The following is a 9700-nucleotide window of genomic DNA, read 5'->3' on the forward strand; positions in this document are numbered from 1 at the left end:
AGGGCCTTTTAAACAATAGGTAGTCTGTTAGCGCTGGTCAGTAGTAGTCCAAATTCAATACGAACGTTTGTTTTTTGAAAATTTGATCACGATTTAAATACAGTATTTACTTTTAATATTACCGATATGTCATCGAAAATAAAACGTGTTGTATTATCATTAAAAGACAAAGTATTTGTTTCCATTATCCGGATTTTTCCTTATCCGGACTACCTTCATCCCCAATTAGTCCGGATAATCGAGGTTCTACTGTATTGAGTAATGTTTTAGTATTTTTTACGAACTAAAGTTCACCGAGTAGTCCTTCGTTGGTTTTTCGCATTTTTATGCAAATTTCACGGTTATCGAATCAATAAACGAAATACATTCTTATTTGTGTAGTTCGGTCTGATTACGAACGAGCGGAAGTATACAAATAAACAGCTACGGCAGAAAGCACTTTTGAATATAAAACGTAAGATAAATTATTCCAAAAAATGTTTGGGCTTGTAACTTAAACATTCTTTGGCATCCCTTAACAATCAAATTCCCTAACAATTAAATGTTACTTAGATTTTTCATGTTGTATAACAAATAAACTGACGCTTCCAGAACTAATTTGAATTACATAGTAATTGGAGCACAGGATAAAAATGTTTTTTGGATACTTCCAGATGTTTTTTACAAGTAAGGGATACCAGAAAAGAACAAAACACTGAAGATAATAGAGAAGATAAGAGTGCGGACGTAACCTCTCTATTAAGCGTTAAAAGACAGAAAAGTATGCAAACAGATTTTGAAATATCAAGAATGTTATTTCTTACTCCTCGATAACGTAACATTTCTTTGAAACTATTAAAAATTAAAGAGTTCGATTGTCACTTATAATATGACAAGTATATATTTTTATTCGCTAAGCCCGGGACAGGACAGAAGTATTATAGATACTCTTATTTTCGTTACTTCAGAATAATCAACGATAAAAATACATTGTTCGGGAGTTTAATTTGCTTTATGTAAATATTATTATCTAAAAGTGGTTATATCGTACAGTACCACACGCTTTTAAATAATTTAAGAGATCAAAATGAACAACAGCAAACACGAACCTAAAATAACATCGAACGACAATTACAAGTGATTAATTTTTCTACGCTCTTTTCAACACGTGATACGTATCCTGTGTGATAAGTCCTGTATTTGTCGAGATTGAGATTTAAGAAATACGAAGATAAGACAGCAGAATTTATATCTAAACTGACCTTTCCTCGAAGTGGATGTACGATGACGAAACGTTTTGTAGGTCACCAAACAAATATTATTTAAATATATTATACTTTCGTTTACTTTGTACAGTACCTTCTTGTGACCTAAGACTTGTTACAGAAATAGACACAGTTTTTCTTCACTCAGTGTAACAAGTCCTAATTCACAAGAAGGTACAAAGTCAACAGAGATATATTATAAATAATTAAGAACAAGGACGAAATAAATATCATGTATTATAAACAAACCGATGTTTGAAAATTATTTAGGTTATAATTGAAACATTATATCAATTCAACAAACTTACAGACACCTTTTTAGAGAGAAGAAATAACCCCCAATTATACAGGAAAGCTATACCGGAAAGTCATTTAATATTTATAAAATTGAAACCAAATAAATAAAAAAGATGATTGATTTTAAATTTTTTTAATTCAGATAAACTTAATAAATTACTTTATAAAATTGCTAATTTTTCAAGCTAAAATAACGCAAAATTAGTTTAAAAACAATATAAAACGAGCAGTTATTTATTGTGGCATCATCACAATACCGGGCTGCAATTTTTACTCATAATTTTAATTTATTTCATTTAAATATGTGCTCTCCACCTCAAATTAATAGTGACTTGTCCGTGTACATTATACTTTTCCTTTACCAATAAAGACGTACTGGACATCAATCTGGATAAAAAGTTTTTAATTGAAATAACATAACTTTAGGTTTGGAATCGTAGTTTTAAACGTACAATAACAACATTTAAACCTTTACTAATTAATTAATAATGCTTACCTTCAATGGTAAATTCCGGGTCGAGAAAATAAATGCAGAGTAATTATACTTTATCAATAGTCGCGGGAGGCTTCATATTAATTACGTGTCGAAGTTCGTGTTGCAAAACAGTACATTCAAGGATAAAAATTATTTAGAACTGCGCATATACATTGGTAATTGATACAAATGCATCAACACTAAACGAGTTGATAAGACTTTGCTTATTTCTATTAGCATTCGTTTTCGAGAATTCTGCTATCGTGTTTGATATTACAGAGAACACTCTAACCTCTGAAATACGTCATACGAATTGTTTAAATTAAAATAAAATCGGTCAAAAAATGCGAAAATAATTGTTTTTATGCGATAATAAATTGTTTTTATTTGTACAACAAATTGTATAAACTATGTGGAAAGCACGTTCTCGATAATATCGTGTTTATAAAAAAATTATTGGGCTATAATTTGAAAAAGATGTAAATTTATTAAATTCCGATAGTCATCTAACTGTTTGTTGTCTGCCTCTCTTTATTCGAACTCGAGAAAATAGTTAGATAAAAGTGGAGTACAGATGTGTAAAGATCAGTGACAAGAGGCCTAGATTAACTATATAAATCTTCTAGTCTGGACTAGAGGTCATATTAAAATACGAAATACAGAGTAATGGAAAAATTTCGTCGCTATCTGTTACTCCATAATGTAATAAATCGTTAAACGTTACACGAGATGCATGCTTACATATATGCCGAAATATACACCCTTTTCACTATCTGCAGAAACTAGGCTAGCATTTCCAGAAGTCCATCAAGTTAATTAATGGATGTGATAGAATTTTAAATATAGGCTAGGTACGTTTACAAATGGCAAATTTCAGCATACGGATGTAAGAACACTTTACAATAGATATCCACTTAAATTTATCTTATAAAATTATCGTTCTTATATAATACAAGACAAAATATAACATTATTGTGCATTTTATTATAACTTATTGTGTATAAAAAATAAATAAAACAATCTACAACTGCCTGCATTTAAAAAGTGTTTTCAGAATTTTCATATGTACTAATTATTTCAGGAAGACAAGTTTATCAAAAACACATTTTTGGCATTAAACATATTTGATTTTTTCTTGTATAAGCTTAGGCATTTCTCGTGTAATATTTATTCGAATATCTATAGATAATTGTCCATCCATTGTCTCTTACGGTTTTTGTGAAGTTTTATAATTAGGAGTTTTATAATTTATATAAATGTACATTTCGATAAACAGAAATAGAATGAAATTAAAATACAAGTAATAACCAGTTGTTAGCTCTGTAAACAATAATATTACGACAAAGATACACACAGATAGTAGTACAGTACATTGTTCTCACAATTCAATTTACATTGTACCATTCCTTGATTACAGCTTATTGACGATGTTGTACGAGTAACAAATAGTACTGTATTATAATTCGATATATTTTGAATAATATAACCGTAAAAAACACTAAATTAATATCACTTTATCACACCAATTGTTAGTTTAAAGGTTTCTCTATACATAAATACAATGAAAAAAAATTGTTAATTACGAGTTAAATTTACACATCACTGGACATTCTATATCGACGAAGAAATTTTCTCTTATTATACTATTACTAGTGTTATGACACATTAGATTTGTAATAGAATTGAATTCACATTGTGACAACTTAAAATATAAAATTTATGATATACTGTAATTTACTTCATAATGAGTGAATGACTATACTTATGTTATTAATGCACATTAGTTTCAGCAGAAATCAAGAAATTAAGTATACTGACTAACAGTAGTTGTATAAGTAACAGTAAAATTCCAAAGACGAGTATGTACCAAAATAATAAAAGGTTATCGTACGATCTCGCGAGGTTCGGCACTCGTAATTGCCAACAAAACCTCTTTGGACCTCGAGCTGCAAGCGCGCTATGATTACTATCATATCGAAATTACCGGTTTTTCTACGTTTGGCGAGGACCCCATCCGTTTCGCCACTCAGGAGTCGGCAGCCAGGCTTCCTCACCCCGCTTACAATCACGATTTCGCCATAACCGAATATGACGCATTTATACTGACGGTTCTAACAGTCCTCGTGGCACGGGTGCGACTTTCGCATTCCTATCAGGCAGGAATGTAGTCTACAAAGCAAACTATAAACTTCATTCTGATTGCAACATAGTACAAGCAGAGGTACTTGCCGTTCGAAACAGACTAAACTATATAATCGAAAATAAGATAAATAATGTTCTAATATGTTCCGATTCCAAAACAGTCATAGCTTATCTGAAGAAACCAAAAATATCCACCGTCCTTAACTTCGAAACTTACAGTCTATTTAAAACATGTGTCGCCTCTTATAACACATCGATCTGTTGGGTCAAGGCACACAATTCCTGCCCCAGAAATGATTTGGCCGACTCTCTGGCCACTTCCGCCTACTCTAACGGCGTTATAGCTTTCGATTTTCTTCTCCTCTCCCACGCGAAAAGTCTTCTGCGCCGGCGGTCAATCAGGCTGTGGGAAGACCGCTGGTCCCTAGACAACAAAGATGATATCACATACAAATTTTTTCCTACTATAAGCCATAGGCATAAAATTAAACTAAAAAACCACGATTATATTACTACGACATTTCTCACCCAACATGGCAAACTTAATTACTACTTACACCGATTCAAAATTATAAACACTGTAAACTGTAATTGTGGCATGTTGGTTCCCGACACAATATTTCATATTATTTACGAATGTAGCCTGTTTGATCGTTGTCGGGGAAAGCTCATTTCCTTCCTTCACGCGCGTGCTATGGCGCGGCCAGTTCCGCTAAGCGAGCTCGTGGCAGACGAAGAAGTATTCGCAATAACCAAGAAATGCTTTGAACAGTGTGCTGCATGCTACGGACCGACTTAACCTTCTCGTGCTGGCCGCCCTTCTACGAGCGCTATCGCGTATTCAGTCTTAACTTACTAACAATTATAGCTTAATTTACCATAGCTTAAGTAATAAATAACAATAGATGTAAATGGTTATATTGTATCTTGGGTCCCATTCTCCTATCGTCGCCCTCCTCCTTTAAAACTATCTTTCTTCCTCCATACACATCTGGTCCTCGCTATACGACCGGCGGCTTTCCCCTCCATTCAATCCCCCCGAAATTTCCAGCTAGTAATAATCTTTTATTTCACTAGCTATATAGATCTTAAGCAACTGTATGCACTCGTCCAGGACCGTCTTGCAATCCTTCTTCATATGTGAAACATCGTAGCAATTCCCCCGCTTTACGTCTCTCCTTAACATTTATCTAGGTCATTACCTAGCAACGTCCCGTGTTTTCACCACTATCCAATAACGCGTTCCACTTACCTGTTGATTACGCTGTAGATCTTTTTCTGGCGTCCGCTCTCCGCGACCCTATAAATTAACTTTAATTTAAAATTAAATACACTGTTTAGCATGACATATACAACACGTTTCTGCTGCGTAGCTCTTTTTACATCTTTTTACTGTCAACCAAGTCTACCGTTTGTTTCTCGCCACCAATTACACTAATTTTAATCTACTTTCAGTCTTTATAATATGTACACATCACACTTTGGCATCCTAGCCCCTTCATACAATCACTTATCTGCATAGTTTACTTGTTCTTGCTGGCTTCTTCTCCACACAAGCACTCGCCTCGGCCTCTTTCCTCCTTTAGTTATCTCCGCCAGCTGTAAAATTTCCACATGCGTACCTTTCATTCTCTTCCGTCCTTTAATATTGTCGATACTCTATGCCATCAGCTTCCGTTCGCTGCTTGAAATCTACAGTAACTCATTACCACAATTCAACTCGTTTATTCTAAAAATAACAAATTTTCATGCTTTCTTGCCGCTCGATTTCTTACATTCAGCTCTTGCTGTGTTTATGGCGGTTTCTTCTCTCACCACTCTTCTTCCCAGTCTCGGAAGCGTTCGTTCACATCTCCGTCTCGTTGCCCCCTCGAGAGCGTTTTCCGAAACTCCGTCAATATCAATTTATAAAATAATCAAGTATCCATTTAAAGATTTTATATATATATAAAAACGGATTCTGCTGTAACTAATTAATTAAACTCGCGCTTATTCATCAATCTTACACCTTTTATGCCCTGTATGTTGCATTTTATCACTCCATCTAAAATCAAAACATATCCTTCTACTCCCTCTCCACTTTATTCTATTCCGTACATATCACACATCTATTTCTTGGTTCCCGAGATAGAGTTTTAAAGTAAATTAATTATAAAGTAGAATGAAAATAGAGAATAAAAGTAGAAAATATGAGAAATATTTTAAAGTATTCTAAATTAGCATTAAAACCATTAGTATTCTATTCTCGGGCGGCCGGCCCTTCCCGGTTCCCCGAACTTTTAGACAATAGGCAAACTGCAATAAAAATGTTTTTGCCTAACCCAGCTCTTTCTCTTCCCAGTCTACTGTTGAAAGCGAACAGTCTTCTGCCTTGGTAAGTCTCATTCTTTTTCCGACTCCAGTGTCTGTCTGGTCTAGATTTTAAAATAAAATAGGGTTACATCTGAAATAAATTTCTTAGGGTTTAGTCTCTAAATTAAAAAAATCAATAATTTAAATATTACATCAAGTCGCGGTAGCAATTGGGAGTATTAGTAATAATGGAACAAATGAGCATCGAGACATTAGACCAAGTATTTACAGAACGAATCTCAGGTGCCAAAGAAGCCCTAGACCTCTCCAGAAACTTTAGCAAGCAGCTTAAGGATAAAATTATGTACGAGCTGGACGAGGCAAGCTAACTCTTCAAACAACTGAGGCACTCCCTTGAGAAAGTCGTCTCTCACAACCAGGACCTCGAAAAACAGATCGAAAATTCCTGGATTTTAACTCCCACAAACCACTCCCTCCCATGCCTCCCCTTACAAGAAGTTTTTTTCTTATACCCGCGGATCGCGATTGCGGCCCCATCTCGGGGTGCATTTGTTAGACTTCGTTACGATTTAAAAAAAAATCGGATATCTATTGTCTTTGGGGCCCCATTCGCTTTGTTAGCTTTATTGCCTACTTTTGTTCTATCAGAGCCTGTTTCCTCACTTCTTGTTGACACTGGAGTCGTTTTGAATGAGGCTGTCGGATACTTCCTTGCTTTTCGTGTCTCTTTTCTTCACTGGCACATGCCAGTACTGCAGCTTTGGCGTTTGCCACGCCCCCTAGCGTGTGCAGCCTTTCTCATCTTAGCCAAAATATCGCGCGCTTTCTTCGCGGCCTTTTCGGTTCGCAGCCAGCACTTTACCACTATACTGACACAAAACTGTATAATCTAAACCTTCCTTCTTAATTTGTGTATCTTTATCTTGAGCTTTTAAAAATTTGCATACACTAAATAAATAAAATTCAAACACTATTCCCTTCTCTCTAAAATAACATCTTTGCAATGAGTCCATAACTTACTTTTCCTGCCTCCTCCGCAGCATTGCTCGCCACTCATTGCTCACACTGCCTGGCAAAAAATTCTAGCCATAACTACTAATATTATTAAAGCATATAAGCAGAATGTATTGAATCACCCTACAAAAGAAACCACCCTCAACTCATCATCAAGAAGAGTCGGTCTACTTAACCACACAGTTCTTTCTTGGCCTCTTTGTGCTCTCTGAGCGGCAATGGACCTAAAACCACAAATTAAAAAAAAAAAGTAACAGCTACACTAACAATAGTCAAAATCATGGTTCGATTTATTTTAAAGGCATTACAAGCTGAAAACGAAAGCAAGACCTCAAGGCATTTAGATGAAATATTAAGCATTAAAGACAATATCCAATTTTATAATACTCTGTTCGTTGGTATTTACGAACTCTGTTCGTTGGCATACGAAATATCGTATTGTATTAAACACGCTGTACTTGAGTGATTGACATCATCAGTTTAGGGGTTACCACACTGAGAAAAAATAATGTAAATTTGAATTGCATATACTTATTACAAATGTGGTTAAGTATATATGTGCAAAGCAGAATATCAAATATCTAGAAAAGTTTCTTAATACAAAATATAAAATTGCAATACTTCGTGTAAACTACGTGTATACTATTATAACTTTGTGTATGAAAGTGTTTACACACTTACTATTATAAACGTTTTTACTTTCTTTGCAGTTATATATAACAGAGGAAAAATATGGCGATCAGTTAAAAGTAACCAATCCCCACTTTTAGACTCAGAAGACTTTGAAACGTCGAAAAATTCAAAAAATATTCGAGTGTTTTTTTTGTATGTACGAATGTTAGTGTGTGGGGAGTAGGATTTTGTTCATACTCTTAAAAGCTTAAGAACTTCTGTGCTTTTTGTGATTAAAGGTCAAAAAGATGAAGAGATCAAAGTGAAGATATCTGCAGTAGGATCAGACTTAATGACAATTTTACTCGTTATTAGCCCTTACAGTTTTTTTATAAAACCCGTCTCTACACTGACAATTAAGCTTTTTTCATTTTATAATAGTTAAAAATATAAAAGGTTTTTCTTAATAAAATATCATAACTTTCACGCCACTAAATGTTACCGTTAAAGTTAAGCAACTCGTTGCCGGTTTTTCTGAATTATACAGTATGTCATAAAAAATTTTGTAAAAAAGGAGTGTGTATGAGAAAAAACATGTAATTTTATTTCTTTAAAAACTGTCGTTAATTTTGATAAATTAAGAAGTATTTGCTATTTTTATTAATTTTGTTTTGTAACTTGAAAGGTGATCGCGGTTCGTGCCTGACCAATAGAATGGCTACGTAAAGTTTTCTTTGGTTCTTTTATATTGTAACGCCTCAGTTTAGCTGAGAAACTAAGTAATACTTTAGCTCAGTTAAAGTATTTCTCAAAAAAAATATTTGAAAGTCCTCCTGAGAAATATTTCACATTCGTAGATGGTCCATGTGTTGTATTGCCTTTCCTCATCAATCCGCAATAATATTTTTATTTGAGATGCAATAACTACTGAAGAATTTTTTGCATTTTTCAAAATTTAAACCAAATTAATAATTTAACATTGAAAATCAGAAAATACCCAACGCTATTTCAGAATCGAATGTGATTAAGTGTACTATAAATATTTTTATATGAAGTTTTACTGTAATATTAAACGTATTTGTATTTAATATAAGTTTATTTTATATTTTCATTATTTAAAAAGCTATATTTAATGTTTAAACAGCAAATTCTTATATCTTTGTGTAAAAGTTTACATTGAAATGTCTAAACATCCTTTATTTTTATTTGGTTTAAACTATATTGTAAAAGACAAATATAATAAGGAATTAATTGTATTTTTAAAATGTTTATTAATAAATAATTTTAAAATCAATATATAAAAGAAATTATATTATCGAATCCATGCTTTCTAGAAACCTTTAATTAAACAGTGGTATTTCAAGATACATTATGCCACTCCTCTTTTGTACCAAGCGGAATTTTTCATGAGTGTGATGGAAAAGGCTTTCTAGTGCCAACAAAATAGTTAAAACAAAATAAAAAATAATTATTTAGTAACATGTAAGCTTGTATTTACATCATAATCTACAAAGTTTTTTGTGTAGAGGTAAAACTTGGGCACATATAATTGCATTAGTACGTTTTTATTTAATTATTTAATTTTTTAAAGTTTTTAAGCACG

General features: G+C 33.2%; 1 protein-coding gene across 1 annotated transcript in view; it reads right to left on the reverse strand.

Moving 5' to 3' along the window:
- The window catches only part of LOC111641982 (collagen alpha-1(XVII) chain-like), a 13769-nt gene extending 11611 nt beyond the window's left edge, over positions 1-2158 (reverse strand). Inside the window, exon 1 of the mRNA XM_023388240.1 lies at positions 2038-2158. The gene's annotated coding sequence lies outside the window, so the exon portion shown is untranslated. The remainder of the gene's footprint in view (positions 1-2037) is intronic.
- Positions 2159-9700: the final 7542 nt, after the last annotated feature.

Source organism: Centruroides sculpturatus, unplaced genomic scaffold (assembly GCF_000671375.1).
Source record: "Centruroides sculpturatus isolate CEXI.00-Female unplaced genomic scaffold, Cexi_2.0 scaffold113, whole genome shotgun sequence".
NCBI classification, from domain to species: Eukaryota; Metazoa; Arthropoda; class Arachnida; order Scorpiones; family Buthidae; genus Centruroides; species Centruroides sculpturatus.